The sequence below is a fragment of the Rattus norvegicus genome, chromosome 7 (assembly GCF_036323735.1).
Source record: "Rattus norvegicus strain BN/NHsdMcwi chromosome 7, GRCr8, whole genome shotgun sequence".
Lineage (NCBI taxonomy): Eukaryota > Metazoa > Chordata > Mammalia > Rodentia > Muridae > Rattus > Rattus norvegicus.
The window spans coordinates 107,286,667-107,302,757 of NC_086025.1; positions in this window are offsets into that span (position 1 = coordinate 107,286,667).

Below are 16,091 nucleotides of genomic sequence, written 5' to 3' on the forward strand. Positions count from 1 at the left end.
CCCACCCAGAGACAGCCAATGTGCAGGTGAGTCAACTGAGTGACAGAGGGTTTGGATGACTCCGGACCCAAAAGTTCTCCAGTACAGTACACAGCCTAGGCTTACCCTGCTGAGACACTGAATCTCTAGCTAACACACTTGCAGGGGGAGCGGTTCTCACCTGGGGGAGTGAGTTTACATCAAAGAGGGGACTGGTGGCACACATCCTGTTCTCTCCCTGCTCCCTAGGAATCAGAGAGCCTGTCTACAGACTCCTGCTGTGAAACCACTTCCCTATCTTCAGAAAGGTTTTCGCCTCTCACTTCTGCCTTTGGAGCCCTGATTTCCTTCCTTCTGTGTTCCCCCGCAGCGCAGCGCTATCTGTCCCTGTGTTGGGACCTGTACTCCCCTTAGAGCCCCTGCCTTGCTGGCTGTTATCTCTTGGTCTGTTTGTCCATGGCATTAATAACTTTTCTAATAATAAACTGTCTTACTGTCCCTTTGGAACACTGAGATCTTTCTCTGTTTCTTGTCACTTGCTTGGCTAGGAAGGACAATATTCTTCAACAACATCAGGAAATATCCACTCTGGCTATGTTACTAATCAGTGCCAGGCAGCCCGACCTCGTCCTTTTGGGGTTTATGATGAATTCGCTACCTGGATATGACCTATTGGCAATTATCAACTCAACCTTCAGCTCTTCTCCAATAGAGGGTCACCCAGGGTCATGGGCAAGACACAAATGGGGCAAGTTGTTAGTGAGGCCTCATGGCAAAAGCATGTAAGGACAGGTAGAAGGGGGACAGGCACTGAAAAACTTCAGCAGCAGAACATGGATTCTTCACTGTGTCTTATACCTGGGGTAAGGGGTGTTAAGGTTTCGATTGTTTGAATGAGATACTATGACCAAAAAGCAAGTTTGGAAGGAAAGGGTTTACTTGACTTACACTTCCATATCACACTGTTCATCAGTGAAGGAAGTCAGAGCAGGAACTCAAACAGGACAGAAGCATGGAGGCCAAAGCTGATGCAGAGGCCATGGAGGGAATGTGCTGTTTACTGTCTTGCTCCCCATGCGGTCCACATACACACATTCAGGCAAAACACTTATATACCAAAGTTTAAAAATCTTCGAGGCCTTTTTCTCTTTCTGTTCAGAGTCATCAGATAAGACCTTGATCAAGTCTTTCAAGTACAGTTCTGGCAGAAGTTTTCCATCAGATGTTGACGAAGCAAGAGCAGGTGTTTGGATGCGAGAAATCAGAGCAAGCAGAGGTTTATCGATCTGTCCCTAAATTGATGAGTGACCAAGACAGACTTTCAGGGAGTCTGGGAATTAAGAGTCTCGTGGAGTCATCAGGACCAAGATTCTCTTGGTCTATACAAGAGCTTATTTTACATAAGCCACTTGAAGGCATACTTCATGGGGGAGTGTGATAGAATGACAGGCTGACTCCACTCCACTCATTTCTTTACGAAGGACCTGAATGATGGACGGACAGCTCATCCAGTAAGGGTGCTCACTGCGGAGGCTGGCGGCCTGAGGATGATGCCCACGACCTACATGGTAGAAGGAGAGAACCAGTTCCTGTAGGTTGCCCTCTGACCTGCACATATGCAGTGTGGCATGTGTTGGCATGGATGCATGCATGCACACATATACCTCTCACCCATACCACACACACACACACACACACACACACACACACACACACACCTCAACATACAGACTTCTCTCTCTCTCTCTCACACACACACACACACACACACACACCTCTCACACACACACCCAATACACAATACACCCCCAACACACCATACACCCACACCCACACACACGTAATAATTAAAACTACACTACACTAAACTGGTCTGGACAGTTAGCTCAGCAGTTAGGAACATCTGTGGCTCAGAAGACTTAAGCAGTTCCCAACTGTTTACAACTCTAGTTCCAGGAGATCTGAAGCCCTCCTCTGGCCTCTTGTGGTACCAGGCACACATGCGGTACACATATACACATTCAGGCAAAACACTTACATACCAAAGTTTAAAAAAAATCTTTTAAGGGACTGGAGAGATGGCTCAGTGGTTAAGAGCACTGAGTGCTCTTCCAGAGGTCCTGAGTTCAATTCCCAGCAACCACATGGTGGCTCACAACCATCTGTAATGGGATCCGATGCCCTCTTCTGGTGTGTCTGAAGAAAAGTGACAGTGTACTCATATGACTAAAACAAATAAAAATATTTTAAAAAAATCTTTTAAACAAATTAAGAAAAAGCTCCTAATAGTGATCGGCTCAAAATGACTGTAAGGGAAAAAAATCCATAGTAAATACAAACCCACACAGGCTTTCTTCATAAATCCTCCCGTATCAATGTTTGAGGAGGTAGACTGATGGGGGTTATGACCTCAGACTCCTGGGATCCAGCATTGTGTAGGAGCTTCTCACAAGGCTGTGTCCCCCACCCCGCTTGGGGACACTTTTGACCCAAAGAAGTGCAGTAGTGTTCGAAGGTCACCAGCCAGGTTCCTTGTCGGTTACTGTAGACGATATATCTTGAAGAACGGAAAACTAGCCCCATGATCAGGAAGCCATGGACACATTCCAGGCAAGCCTGTGGGAGCTCCTAAAATCTACGTGTGAGTCTGCATTCCCTGGACCAGGAAGTAGGACCCCACAGCTTTTACACACAGCAGGCGCTCAATGTTCATGAGACGAATAGGTGGCTTTGTCTCCAAGATGCTCTTGTCATGAAACTCATCAAAAGGGGGAGCAGTGTCCAAAAGAAAGGAGTTTAGAAGTCATTAAAACAAGCAAAATAAAACGAGTTAGCATTTAATCTTAATTATCCATTTTATGTAACTCAGAATACTAGGAAGAATATCACATCAATATGTGATCGATGAAGAAATGAGTCCCAAGATAGCCAGCCTTCCTGCTTTATGACAAGTCTGTTCAGTCCTGAAACCAGTGCTCACAGACAGGCTGAGGATTATAAGATAGATAGGGACAGAAGCGCTAGGCCTGTGCATGCCTGAAATCTCCCACCCTTCACCTGACCCTGTGGTGGCTTGATTGGGCTTAACCTCGACCAATCCAGCACTGTGGCTCTTTCCAAACTCCTGTCCATCTGCCTTTCAGAGCCTGTCCTGGCAGCTGCTGAATAAATAAACTGCTCTCACTGAAACTCACACTACAAAAATATGGCAACTGCACATTTGTTCATTCATTCATTCACTCAACAGTACCTGAGTACAGACTGTGTGCTGGGCACCACCCATCAGAGCACTGTGTAACCCTCCCCCAGGGAGGAGTTACAAATCAGGGCATCCACAGGATTGAGCTTCCCTAGGGAGCTCTGGTGAAGGATCCTGCCAATGGTCTGTACGGTCCTCTCAGCTCAGCTTGTGGCTTACCTCTCACTCTGTAAACCCAGCCCTGTCTCCTGTCTTACTGGGTTCTCTCCCCCTGTATCTTTACATGTCTCATTCTTTTATTGAGTCTCTGGACTCCGCTGCCCCCCACCCCACCCCCACTGCAATACAGGATGGACTCATCTCAGCCAATCACATCCACAGAAACCTTATGCTCTAAATTAGCGGTTCTCAACCTATGGGTAGAGACCTCTCTGGTTTGAATGACTGACCCTTTGCGCAGGAGTCGCCTATCAGATACTTACATTATAATTCATAACAATAGCAAAATTACAGTTATGAAGTAGAAACAAAAATAATTTTTCATCACCACAACATGAAGAACCATATTAAAGGGTTGCAGCATTAGGAAGGTCAAGAACCACTGCTCTAAATTCTGTGAGTACTATTCACACTCCCTCAGTGCTTTGCTGGAGTCTCCCAGCACTTCAGCTCTGTTTCCAAGTCATCTCACAAATAGTGCTTCTCCATTCAGCTCTTGCCTGCTTAGTCTTGTCTTGGTGATTATTCCCCTCAGGTCTCGCTAAGAAAGAAAGACCTGAAGTTGTCAGATCTGAGAGAGTTGGGCTTCGTGTTGGATTGGGAACAGAAAGACCAATGTAGATGCCCCCTGACCAGCAGGCTGGTCTGAGGACGGAGGCACACTGGCTAAGTGACTAGGACAGGGACAGATGCTGAACTTGGTTGGGTTGACCCAGTTGTCCTGTTTGGTCAGTTGAAGGTGGAGAATTATTGTAATGGAAATGTTTCTGGAGGTGTTGGGAAGAGATCATGCTTGGAAGAAGGGGGTAGGACTGGGTTTGGTATGCTGAGTCATGGTGGGATAGGGTCTTCGAGGAGTTGCCTGGTACCTTGGGAATCACTTTGGGAGGCTGATCTGATGGCTGACATGGCATCCTCACTCCATGCCAGAGCAGAGATGTGTCCTCCTGATGTGCTAGGCTGAGGGAGGCATGATGTATGAGACCAGTGGCCAAGGAGGGAGAGGATAGGGGAGGGGAAAGGCGGTGGGGAAGGCTGGAGGTGTTGGCTGATCTGGCAGGACTAGAATACAGATCCAGGACCCTGAAGACTTCCTGATGAGGGTGAGCTAGTAAAGAAGCTGCCACAGGGAGCAGCGAGACCCTCACGATGCTCCACCATGCCGGGAAGAGCACCCCGCCTACAGTAGCCCCAGAGAATGTGGTACAAGACACCACTCCTCCAGGTCTCATTCCCCAGAGCAGGTTGGAAACATTTCTCAAACACCACAGCTAAACTCTCTGGGGGCAGAGCTGGGTTTCAGGTAGCCAGTGTCTAGCCAAACAAAGCCTTGTTGAGTTTTTAAAAAAACCTACCTTGGATCCTGGAGAGATGGCTCAGCAGTTAACAGCCCTGGCTGCTCCTACAGAGGATCTGGGATGGAACTCCAGCCTCTCACAACTGACTGTAACTCCCATCTCAGGGGATCTGATGCTGTCTTCTGGCCTCTGTCTGTACTGCATGCAGATGGTTTACAGATAAAGATGCAGTTAGAATACCCATATACATAAAATAATAAAACAAAATAAAAACATTACACAAAGAAACTCAGTGCTGGCTAGTCTTGTGTCAAGTTGACACACTAACTAGTTTTTTTGAAAGAAGGATAATCTTAAGAAAATGTCTCCAGGGGAGAGGGGAGAGCAGATGTGGGATGGACAGTTAGTGGAGGGGTAACTGGGAAGTGGGATATCATTTGAGAAGTAAATGATTAATTTTTTTTTAAAAAAAAAAGTCTCCATAAGATCCAGCTGTAAAGCATTTCCTTTGTTAGTTATTGATGGGCGAGGGCCCAGCCCATTGTGGATGGTGTCATCCTTGGGCTGCAGTTTCTGGGTTTTATAAGAAAAGCAGGCTGAACAAGTCACTAAACAACCCTCCATGGGCCTCTGCATTAGCTCCTGCTTCCAGGTTCCTGCCCTACTTAGGTTCCTGTCCTGATTTCTTTCAGTGATGAATGTTAGTGTAATCCAAATAAACCCTTTCCTTCCTGTCTTAGTTAGGGTTTGTATTCCTACACAAACATGACAAAGAAGCAAGTTAAGGGGAAAGGAGTTTATTCAGCTTACACTTCCACATTGCTGTTCATCACCAAAGGAATTCGGCAGAGGAACTCACACATGGCAGGAACCTGGAGGCGGGGGCTGATGCTGGGGCTGTGGAGGGGTGCTGCTTACTGTCTTGCTTCCCCTGGTTTGCTCAGTCTGCTTTCTTATAGAACCCAGGACCACCAGCCCAGGGATGGCCCCACCCACCATGGGCTGGGCCCTTCCCCCTTGATCACTAATTGAGAAAAATGCCTCACAGCTGAATCTCATGGAGGCATTTCCTCAAGGGAGGCTCCTTTCTCTGTGATAACTCCAGCTTGTGCCAAGTTGACACACAAAACCAGCCAGTACAACTGATCCCTTGTCAACTTGACACAAACACATCACTATTAAGCCTCAACCCTTACTTTCTTATTCATTTTCAAGATCTAAAGCATTTAAAAAGTTCCAGTCTTTACAAATTCTTACATATTAAAATTTCGATCCCTTTAATCCAATCTCTTTTGAAATTCAAAGTCTTTTTACAATTCAAAGTCTTTTAACTGGGGGCTCCACTAAAATACTTTCTTATTTCAAGAGGGAAAAATATCAGGGTACAATCACAATTAAAGGCAAAACCAAATTCTAACCGTCTGTTGTCTGGGATCCACTCCCGATCTTCTGGGCTCCTCCAAGGGCTTGGGTCACTTCAGCTCTGGCCTGTGTAGCACACACCTTGTCTTCTAGGCTCCTGCTCCCTGCATTCCACTGCTGCTGCTGTTCTTGGTGGTCATCTCTGGTACTGGCATCTCCAAAACACTGCTGTCTTCTGCTGCAACTGGACTGCCCTTTCACAAATAGACCGGAGTAGGCATTTTCATGGTGCTAAGCCTCACCTTCCTACATGACCCCTTCAGTTCAGGGTCTTCAACTGCCACTGAGGCTGCACCTTCACCAGAGGCCTCTCCTGGCTTCTCACAGTGCCAAGCATCAGCTGCTACCCCTTCAGGTTTCAAAACCGGTACCACCTGGGTGACTCTTATTACCAAGTCTGGCTGCCAACACAAGGTACAACCTTGGCTATCTCTGGAACACAGCTTCTCTGTGCTCTCAGAAAACACTTCCTAGATTTCACCTCAGTGATGCTGGTCTCTTCTTAATCACCACTATTTTCTTAGCTCCAGCAAACCAGCATCAATTGTCCCAGTAATAGAAAGGCTTCACAAAGGTTTCGTTTTGGTAGTTCTGGTATCTTGTTATCACAGCTGATTCTTCAGCCCCAGCTAACCAAAACCACAGAATCTTCACAATCAAAACAGCAACAGCTCCAATAAGAGTCTTTAATCTTTCCTTTGAAATTTCACAAGCCAGGCCTCCATCATCTGCACTGTTTTCAACATTATCTTCCAAGCTCCTACAGAACATCCCATAGAGCTCTTTTTTTTTTTTTTTTTTTTTTTTTCCGGAGCTGGGGACCAAACCCAGGGCCTTGTGCTTGCTAAGCAAGCGTTCTACCACTGAGCTAAATCCCCAACCCCCATAGAGCTCTGAACACCCAATGGCTCTTCTAACCTTCCACAGCCCTCCCCAAAACATGGTCAGGTTGTCACAGGAATACCCCATTCTGTTGATACCAATTTGTCTTAGTCAAGGTCTCTATTCCTGCACAAATATCATGACCAAGAAACCAGCTGAGGCGGAAAGGGTTTATTCAGCTTACACTTCCATATTGCTGTTCATCACCACAGGAAGTCAGGACAGAAACCCACACAGGACAGGAACCTGGAGGCGGGGGCTGATGCTTACTGGCTTGCTTCCCATGGTTTGCTCACTTGCTCTCTTATAGAACCCAGAACGATCAGCCCAGGGATGGCACCACCCACCATGGGCTGGGCCCTCCCCTCTTGATCACTGATTGAGAAAATGCCTCACAACTGGATCTCATGAAGGCATTTCCTCAAGGGAGGATCCATTCTCTGTGATAACTCCAGCTTGTGTCAGGTTGACACACAAAACCAGCCACTACGCCCCTCAATTTGCTTTTTGGTCATAGAGCTTTGTTGCATCAGTAGAAACCCTAACTAAGACAAGTTGGTACCAACGTAGTGGAGTATTGTTTGACAGACCTGACCATGTTTAGGAGAGGATTGTGGAAGAACTTTGGGACTTTGGACTAGAAAAAAACATTGAGTTTTGAGAGCTTGGTGGGATGTTCCATAGGAGCTTGGAAGATAAGAATGTTGAGTGTAGAAGATGGAGGGCCTGGCTTGTGAAGTTTCAGAGGGAAGTTCGAAGGCTCTATCAGGGGATCAAGGGCTGTTTACTATTTTGAACTAAGATCCTGTCATGTCTTCAGCTGAGACTGAAGAGTCAGTCATTATTAACACTGGCACCACTCAAGTGAAACCTTTGCATCACTGGTTCAGTTGATGCTGGTTAGCTGGAGCTAAGGAATTAGCAGTGATTAAGAAGAGACCAGCATCACTGAGGGGAAATCTTCTGGAAGGTGTTTCCTCAGGGTCAGCACACAGGAGCTATGTTTCAGAGAGCGCCAACGTTGTACCTCATGCTGTAGCTGAACTTGGTAACCTAAGAGTCACCCAGGTGGTACTGGTTTTGAAGGCATAAAGTGGTCATGGAGAGCAGCTGAGGTTGGGCACTGTCAATGTCCAGCAGAGGGCCATTAGTGAAGATATAGCCTTAGTGGTAGTTGAAGACCCAGGATTGAAGGGGTCATGCAGAGTCGAAGCGTGTGCGATCACTGGGAAGAGGGTATTATTGATGAAAGGGCAGCCCAGTTGCAGCAAGGGACCCCAGCAGTTTTGGAGATGCCAGTACCATGGAATGTCTGCCAAGAACAGCAGTCGCAGTGCAGTGCAGCCAACTGTAGCATAGACAAGCTGAGTGGCAGAGTTAGAGAAATGATCCAAGCCGTTTGGAGGAGCCCAGAAGATTGTGAGTGGATCCCAGATATTGGACACTGAGTTTTATGTTATTATTGCATACGCATTGACATTTTTGCTTGTAAGTATGTTTGTATGAGGGTGTCAGATCCCTGGGAACAGGAGTGACAGAAGGTTGTGAACTGCCATGTGGATGCTGGAAAGTGAACCCGGATCCTTTGGAAGAGCAGTCAGTACTCCCAATCGCAGAGTCATCTCTCCAGCTCTGACCAGTGAGTTTTTTGTTTGTTTGTTTGTTTGTTTTTTGTTTTTTTTTTGTTCATTTTGGTTTTGCTTGGTTCTGATTGTGACTTTGCCCTAGTTCTTCCCTTTTAAAAAAGTATTTGACTTAATTTTGATTTTTATAGGTGTTCACAGCTGAAAGACTTTGAATTTTGAGATTTTGGATTTTTAAAGAGATTGGATATTTTAAAGAAATTGAAATTTTTACATGTTTGAATTTGTAAAGACTGTGAGACTTTTAAAGTTTTTTATGTCTCTCCACCCCCACCTGGAGCTGAGGATGGAACCCAGGGCCTTGTGCTTGCTAGGCAAGCACTCTACCACTGAGATAAATCCCCAACCCTGTTATCCATGTTTTAATGTAAGATCTTAGGGATGAATAAGAGAGGAAAGGTGTGGCTTAATGGTGGTGTGTGTGTGTGTGTGTGTGTGTGTGTGTGTGTGTGTGTGTGTAGTAAGATCTTAGGGATGAATAAGAGAGGAAAGGTGTGGCTTAATAGTGGTGTGTGTGTGTGTGTGTGTGTGTGTGTAGTAAGATCTTAGGGATGAATAAGAGAGGAAAGGTGTGGCTTAATAGTGGTGTGTGTGTGTGTGTGTGTGTGTGTGTGTGTGTGTGAAATAGAAAAGGGATCAGTTGTGCTGGACAGTCTTATGTCAGCTTTACACACACAGTAGAGTTATCTGAAAGGAAGGAACCTCAGTTAAGAAAATACTACCTCCATAAGATCCAATTGTAAGGCATGTTCTTAGTTATAGATGGGGGAGGCCCAGCCCATTGTGGGTGGTGTCATCCCTGGACTGGTTGTCCAGGGTTCTATAAGAAAGAAGGCTGAGGGCTGGAGAGATGGCTTAGCAGTTAAGAGCACTGACTGCTCTTTCAGAGATCCTGAGTTCAATTCCCAGCAATCACATGGTGGACTACAACCATCTGTAGTGGGGTCTGATGCCCTCTTCTGGTGTCTGATGACAGCTACAGTGTATTCACATACATAAAAGAAATAAATCTTAAAAAGAAAGAAAGAAGGGAAGAAAGGAAGGAAGGAAAAAAGGAAAATAGGGAGGAAGGAAAGAAAGGAAAAAAGAAAGGAAGGAAGGAAAGAAAAGAAAAGGAAGGAAGGAAAGCAAGCAAGCAAGCAAGCAAGCAAGCAAGCAAACAGGCTAAGCAAGCCATGGGGAGCAAGCCAGTAAGCAGCACCCCTTCATTGCTTCCACATCAGCTCCCACTTCCAAGTTCTGTTTGTCTTCCTGACTTCTTTCAATGTGGAAGTGTAAGCCAAATTAACCCTTTCCTCCCAGTTTGCTTTGGGTCATAGTGCTTCATCACAACAATAGAAACCATGACTAAGACACCCTTTTCATGATTCTCTGACCGACTTTCCCAGATCATCTGATAGGGGTCATCTAAGGCAGGTATCAGCACGTTTGTACCATCCCGCAGGGTGGATGCCTGGCTCCAGCTCCTGTTCCTATCAGTACCTCTTTTCCTCTAGTGAGAAGAATTCCTAGAGGCTTGGGGAAGTGGGCGTGACACTTTCTTTCCCGTGGCCCTGGGAGGACCTCCCTATAGCTCCTCCTGTAAGAACTCTGGAGCCATAAAAGGACATTTTAGTGTGTCAGAGTTAAGTGGGAGATTGGGACTTCCTATGCCCTGGGCCTGATGTAGACGTGGCTTCCTTTACCTGTGGTGCTGGCGTGGCTTTTGGTGAGAAGTGGAGCTCGTGCATGCTCTGACTTCAGGCAGGCTGACTAACCTGGAGGTTTGGCTCAGATTTCCTGGGCCAACCACTCAGCCTCAAGCTTTCCTGAACCACACCCTCCTCTGCAGAGTAGTGGTGGGATCCAGTCTTGAGGGTGTTTGGAAATAACATGCCCTGCCCAGCCCAGGCCTCCCCACCTGGGGCGCCGGGCTGAAAGAATCCTCAGAGAATAACTGCCCTCGCCTTCTTCACAGTAGAACTGTTTATGCTGTTCCAGACTGACTTGCAGCCCCACCTCAGAAGGGCCCCATCTGAGTTCCCCAGTTCTCTATTCTGGACCCAGTTGAACCCTCACCCTAAGAGGTAGGGAGACAGGAATGATATCACAGCCAATAGTCACCTTATTTGGGGTCAGCAGAGCAGGCTCTCAGAGAGGTTATACAACCCCTTAGAGACAAAGAATCAAAGGAAGCCTTTGAACTTTCACTAGACTTGGTGGGCCAGATGGTCTTCCAATCTCTTTTAGCAGTAACATCCCACTGAGGGCTGGATTATTAAGGCACATTTAGAAACTGCCGGCACAGGAGCTGATGGTGCAGAGCCCATCAGATGCAGGAGTCTAATGGCTGGCTCTGGCTTTGCCAGAGAATAGACTGAGTGTGGCCTGGGCTTTCTGGTTACACATCTCTGCCTCACATGTAGCTGCTGCCCTTGGCTATGTAGCTGACCTGGCTGACTAAGGCTTGGGTGTGACATGGGGGTGACAGTTTTCTCAGGGCAGATGAGACGCTCCTAAGTGAATATGTGTTTGTTTAAAGCAAGAATATTAATCAAAGGGGCAATGGGCAGCTATCCTCACAACTGTCACCATTACTGCAGCTAGCCCTTCACCACGGTGTGCCTTCCACTGACCACTCAGAGAACAGAGGGAGCAACAGTCAGTGGAAGCAAAAGTGCCAGGGTTCATGGCGTATGCCCCCTGCAACAGTTGCTGTCTAGGACGCTCACTAGCCACTTTCTCCTTGATAGCCTCTCTCCGTTTGTCTGTCCAAATCTTGCAGCTGGTGAAATGTGTGCACGCTGGAGGCACGAGTCTGGGACCATGGCCTGGGATGGGTTAGTTTTTGTTTTAGAAGCTCAAGGACGGGCTGGAGAGATGGCTCAGTGGTTAAGAGCACTGACTGCTCTTCCAGAGGTCCTGAGTTCAAATCCCAGCAACCATATGGTGGCTCACAACCATCTGTAATGGGATCTGATGCCCTCTTCTGGTGTGTCTGAAGACAGCTACAGTGTACTTATAAATAAATCTTTAAAAAAAAAAAAAAAAGAAGAAGCTCAAGGACTTAAGCAACTCCACCAAGTGGCCATTGGCATCAGCAACCTGGTGAGCACCTTGGGCGGGCATGGGGGTTACTCCATGGGTGGAGGAAAGAAGGTGTCAGTATGAGAGAGGCCATCCTGGCAGAGGCTGTGTCTGGATCCAATAAAGGCTGCTCAGAGTAGCATGTGGAGGAGGGACAGCAAAAATACAAAGTGACCTTTGTACAACTTCTGGAAGGCTGAGCTTCTCTCCTGGCCAGCAGGGTGGGCACTTACAACTCCTATTCCATTTCTCATCAGCTGTCTGATCGTAGCACCCAGTCTGGGTAAGCTAAGATGGCTCTCACGTCTGTTCCCTTCTTCCCCTTGCCCAGTCAGACCACAACTTCCTCTCTTTCTCATTCAGAGGATGAGAATGAATCGGGTCACCAGGCTGAGCAGACTCTGACCCTGGCTTAAAGCATGTGCCTGGATGCTACTGGTCACAGCTGGCTGCAGCTCTTAGCTTCAGTTTCTTTGAGCAGAAACCCCGCTTAGGGACCGTTTACTGGGAGGGAGATAGTCTTGCATTCAGGGCCCTCCTGAGCCATCATGCTGTTGGGGCTGACCAAGGAGAGTGTGGTAGCCTTTCCCTTCCCATCTTGATGGCCATGCTTCTGTTGGCTAGGTTCCTTTCTAGGTCTTTTCTCTACCATCAGGGTGTTGCTTGGTGGGGAAGCTGCATTGTTTTAAACATAATAGCAGTCCAAAAATAGAGCCAACTCCTGACTTGGCTTTTTTTTTCCTGATAAAATATTTCATATTTACAAAAAAACATTTCTAACACGATGCTGTGAATACCCTGCCCCACCCACTGGTGGGACAGAGCCCACAGTGACTTCCTCCAGCAAACTCCCCAGGGCTCTGACACTCTGAACTTAGTGAGGCTCATTGGCCGCTTCCTCCTTTCTTTCTTTAGCATGACTCCTGGATGTGGGTAAACAGTACCACAGTGCTGTGCTGCGACTTTGTTCTTCCCCAGGATAAGTAAGTCTGCTTAATCCTGCTTCCAGGCATTCAAGGCACAGGGGGAGCACACTCAGAGGATAGCAGAATTTTACCTTTATTCTCTTATTTGTATCCTACTATGATATATCCATTCAGGGTTAGGTGCCAGCAGGAGCTTGAGTCACCAACAAGAGTCTCATAACCTGTGGACATAGCACAGTCACACTGGCACTGGTGGTCTGTTTGCTTGTTTTGAGACAGGGTCTCATGTAACCCAGGATAGACTTGAACACAAGTGGGTGTTCTGATCAGGCTACTTCTACCTCCCATGTGCTGGGATTGCAGGACTGTTACTGTCTCATACTGCTCTAAGGATCAAATCCAGGCTTCCTGCAAGCTAGTAAGCACTCTAGCAACTAAACTACATCCCCGTCCCACACTGGTACAGATAGACTCTATCTCCTCACAAGGTCAGTCCCATTAAATGCCCGATCTGCATTCAATATGTAGTTCTGGTTGGTTTGGAACTCACTAGGTAGACTAAACTGGAAATCACAGCAATTTTCCTACCTCTACTGTCCTGGAGTTAGAAGGATAAGCTACCATGCCTGCCTAAATAAATTACATTCTTTCAAAACTAAAAACAAGTCCTTCTTCTTTTTTTTTTTTCTTTTTTCTTTTTTTTTGGAGCTGGGGACCGAACCCAGGGCCTTGCGCTCGCTAGGCAAGCGCTCTACTGCTAAGCTAAATCCCCAACCCCAAAACAAGTCCTTCAAATCATGGAAGAAACTATAATAAAGGTTGTATTCCTTATCCATAATGCTTCAGCCGAGTGTGGCTTGATGCTAGACTGCTGGCCTAGCAAATACTGAGGCCCTGGATTCTAGCCCTACCCCAAATAAAACTAAAAAAAACGCCAAATAAATAAATAAAACCAAAAAACCCCTAAATAAATAAAAACTAAAGTAAACCCTAAAAACAAACAAACATACAAACAAACAAACCCACCCAATTGTGAGAGATGTATTTTGTCCCCTAAAGAATAGAAGGGGGGGCTGCGGATTTAGCTCAGTGGTAGAGCGCTTACCTAGGAAGCGCAAGGCCCTGGGTTCGGTCCCCAGCTCCGAAAAAAAGAACCAAAAAAAAAAAAAAAAAAAAAAAAAAGAGGCTGGAGAGATGGCTCAGTGGTTAAGAGCACTGGCTGTTCTTCCAGAGGTCCTAAGTTCAATTCCCAGCAGCCACATGGTGGCTCACAACCATCTGTAATGAGATCTGATGCCCTCTTCTACATTCATACTTAAAATAAATAAATAAATCTTAAAAAAAAAAACACCCAAAAGGAAGAGAAGGGTGGAGCAGATCCCATTCCTGCTAATATCTAATGTGTATGTCTGTGTCAGAGGAATGTCTGTTCAGGTCCTTGGAATTCTTTATATATCCTAAACATGGATCTCTTCTCAGATAGATGTTTAGCTGTGAAGGAATAGAGGCTCCACGCTGCTGCCCTCAACAGCCTGAGGAACACCCCTAGACTTTTGGGTGAGACCAAATTAATTAATTTGGTTTTTCAAGGTAGAGTTTCTCTGTGTGGCCTCGTCTGTCCTGGGACTCACTTTGGAATTGAAAGCACAGTGGTCCACCTGTCTCTCCCTCTCTACTGCTGGGATAAAGGCACGGGCCACCACTGCCAGGCTGTGATATTTAAATGTTAGGGCTGGGGTGTTCAGTGGTTACAAGCACTTGCTATTCTTGCAGAGGTCCCAGGTTTTGGGCCCAGCACTCACATGATTTAAAACCATGTGTAACTCCAGTTCCAGGGCATCTATCTGGTATCTTCTTCTGGATAAAAAGAAATCTTTTGGAAGCATTTTAAATTTATTTTTTATTGTTTGTATTTATGTGTATGTGTCTGTGTAGGTATGTGCATATGAGTGAAGATTCCCACAGAGGCCAGAGGAATTGGATGCCCCTGGAGCTGAAGTCATAAGTGCTTAGAGACAATTGATGTAACTGCTGGGGACTGAACTCCCATCCCCTGGGAGAACAGTATGTGCTCTTAACTGATGAACTATCTCTCTTAACTGCCCCCAAGACCCCAAAGCAAAGCCCCCTTTTTTAAAATTCCAATGCAGTTCTGACTGCCTTGGTACTCACTATGTAGGCCAGGCTGGCCTCGAACACACAGAAATCCATTTGCTCCTCTGCCTCCTTTTTTTTTTTTATTGGATAGTTTATGTATTTACATTTTAAATGTTATTCCCTTTCCAAGTTCCCCCTCTCCCACTCCCCCTGCTTCTATGAGGATGTTCCCTTTCCCACCCACCCACTCCCACCTTAGCACCCTGACATTCCCCTACACAGGTCCAAGAGCTTCTCCTCCTACTAATGCCAGACAATGCCATCCTCTGTTACATATGTGGCTGGAATCAAGGGTCTCCCATATGTACTCTTTGGTTGGTGGTTTGGTCCCCTGGGAGCTCTGGGGGCCTCTCTGCCCCTGAGCATAGAGATTAAAGATGTGTGGCACCATGCCTGCTTCCAAAATGAGTGAACCTTCTTTAAGAGAGAGATGTTTAGAACGAATAGACAAACCCATGATCATAGATATGGCCTCAAAGAAAGAGGGAAAAAGCAAGACATACCTAATGTAGATACAAACTCAAGGAGAGTCACGATTATTTCTCTTAGTGTTGGTGATAGAGACCATTTTTGGTGGCTCTTAAATTACATATCAAAAGGCTGCTAAGAACCCCCTCCCCCTTTCCTCCTCTTTTTCCTGTAATGAGTGACATGTGACAGCTTTGTGGATGGGTTGGATGGGATTTTAGTCTGATAAAATGAAACCAGGAACCCCTAGGGTTGCACAGTCACTTAACAGTGTTCCGTTCCTATAAACTCAGTTTCTGGTGAGATTCTTAGAAAGTTTCAGGTTTGCAGCTGGGAAAGGAGAGAGGTTTTAAGTAGGTAACTGTACTGGGATTCCTGCTTTTCTGCTGGTGTGGTTGCAGGATGAGTGGCTTCTTTCCTTTCTCATGTCAACAGTTACCCTCTGCTTTTGTCCTGCCTCAGGTTGACTGCAGTGTTTCTCTCAGTCTGAGTGACTGCTATACACTCTTGGTAGTATCTCTTGACACATAAGAATTTTTTGTTTGCACAATTGGCTAATTTCTTTTTTTCCCACCTGGAAAGGTTTAATGAGAGAAGAGTAGAAGAGGGGAGAGGTAAAGGCCGGCCATGAGCAAGTGGAGGGAAGAAGGGGGTGGGGAGAGAAGGGACAGGGACAAAGGGGAAGAGGGCAGAAGAGCAGAGCAGAGAAGAGAAAGAGTGGCTAATTTCTTTCTCTTTTTTGAGTTAAGCTCTTACTAGGCAGACTTATTGGCCTGGAACTCACTATTTTGACCAAAATGACCTCAAACTCAGAGATCTGCCTGCCTTTGCT